Source organism: Chiloscyllium plagiosum, chromosome 21, assembly GCF_004010195.1.
Source record: "Chiloscyllium plagiosum isolate BGI_BamShark_2017 chromosome 21, ASM401019v2, whole genome shotgun sequence".
In the NCBI taxonomy this organism is placed as follows: domain Eukaryota; kingdom Metazoa; phylum Chordata; class Chondrichthyes; order Orectolobiformes; family Hemiscylliidae; genus Chiloscyllium; species Chiloscyllium plagiosum.
The window spans coordinates 26,295,291-26,297,039 of NC_057730.1; the positions used below are offsets into that span (position 1 = coordinate 26,295,291).

The 1,749-nt window shown below is 43.1% G+C and overlaps 1 protein-coding gene across 8 annotated transcripts in view; it reads right to left on the bottom strand.

The window, feature by feature from the left end:
* mettl22 (methyltransferase 22, Kin17 lysine) overlaps positions 1–1,749 on the bottom strand; it is a 63,326-nt gene that overhangs the window by 35,863 nt on the left and 25,714 nt on the right. The window lies entirely within an intron of this gene.

The following is a 1,749-nucleotide window of genomic DNA, read 5'->3' on the forward strand; positions in this document are numbered from 1 at the left end:
CGGTGGTCACCCCTCCCTCAAACATCCTGCAGGAGGAACATTCCACTGCCGGCGCTGCCATAACTCTACACTTAGTCTCCAAAACAACAACACTAAGTAGCTTACCTGTTCAGCCGACTGAGTCCTTTTTTTTAGGTTAGAGGAGGAGGGAAGGTGGGAGACACTACACGTGTAGTGTCTCGGGTTCCTTCTCCACTTAAACCTCTTACCTTCCCAGAAGCCTCTGTTGACGACTTCCGGGTTCCCGCTTCTAGTTGAAAAAAGAACACAGACTGCGAAAAGAAAAACGTTAATTTAAACTGGTCTCGGCTTACCTTCCGGCTCCCCTCTCTGTCCGCCCGCTGTAGCACTGTCTCCTTTCCCATTTCCCTTCTTTTTAAATGATGTTCATCATAATATCTTCTAATTCTCAGGATACGTCTAAGCCTGAATCATCAGTTTTTGATGTATTCATAGCTATTACCAATATCTCATTATGAGTTATAAGATCCTGTTTGCTTGTTTTCAAACTATTTCAGATCATACTAAACATTCAGGATCAGTTTCTAATTAAATGTCTGTACCTTTCAGATATCTTTTTCTGTGGACTGTTCCTGTTTTTATAGTTTCTGGTGTGTCACATTTGTAGGATTATAATATCTGATTTACAGAGAGACTATAACCTAGTGGTACTATTGCTATATTATTAACCCAGAGAGCCAGTTTATGGCCTGGGCATCCAAGTTCAAATACCTCCATGGCAGGTGGCAGAATTTGAACAAAATAAAAATCTGGAATTAAGAGTCTAATGATGATTTGGAGACTAATGATGACCATGAAACTATTGTTAATTGTGTTTTATCTTGACAATGTGGTTTACTAATGTCCTTTTGGGAACAAAACTGTCACCTTCACCTGGTCTGGCCTACATGACTCAACAGCACTGTGGTCGACTCTAAACTATTATCGGGGCAATTAGAGATCGACAATAAATGCTGGTCTAGCCAGTGACATCAAGATGCTGTGAATGAATGAATAAAAAAACTGTCACCCCGGAAATTACTGTTTTATTGTTATTCTGTTTTATGTCTGTTTACCAATCCTCAATCCAAGCCGATCTTCCTCCCAATACTATCAACTATGTGAAATAACTTTTTGCATGGCATCTTACTAAATACCTCATGAAAATCATCCTAATACTATACATCCATGGTTTCTCTTTTATCAATTCTGGTAGTTTGCCATAAATATCTCAAACAAAAACAATCTTGTCAATGCTTGGAATCGAGAGCCTGATGAAGGGCTTATGCCCAAAACGTCGATTCTCCTGCACCTCAGATGCTGCCTGATGTACTGTGCTTTTTCAGCACCACATTCTTGACTCTGACCTCCAGCATCTGCAGTCCTCACTTTCTGCTTGTCACTGCTTAGTTCCCTCTGTGACTACCTGATCAGGTCCACGTTCCCCTACAACCCACCCTCCCATCCTGGCACCTTCCCCTGCCACCGCAGGAACTGCAAAACCTGCGCCCACACCTCCTCCCTGACCTCCATCCAAGGCCCTAAAGGAGCCTTCCACATCCATCAAAGTTTTACTTGCACATCCACTAATATCATTTATTGTATCTGTTGCTCCCGATGTGGTCTCCTCTACACTGGGGAGACTAGACGCCTCCTAGCAGAGCGCTTTAGGGAACATCTCTGGGACACCCGCACCAATCAAACACACCGCCCTGTGGCTCAACATTTCAACTCCCCTTCCCACTCTGC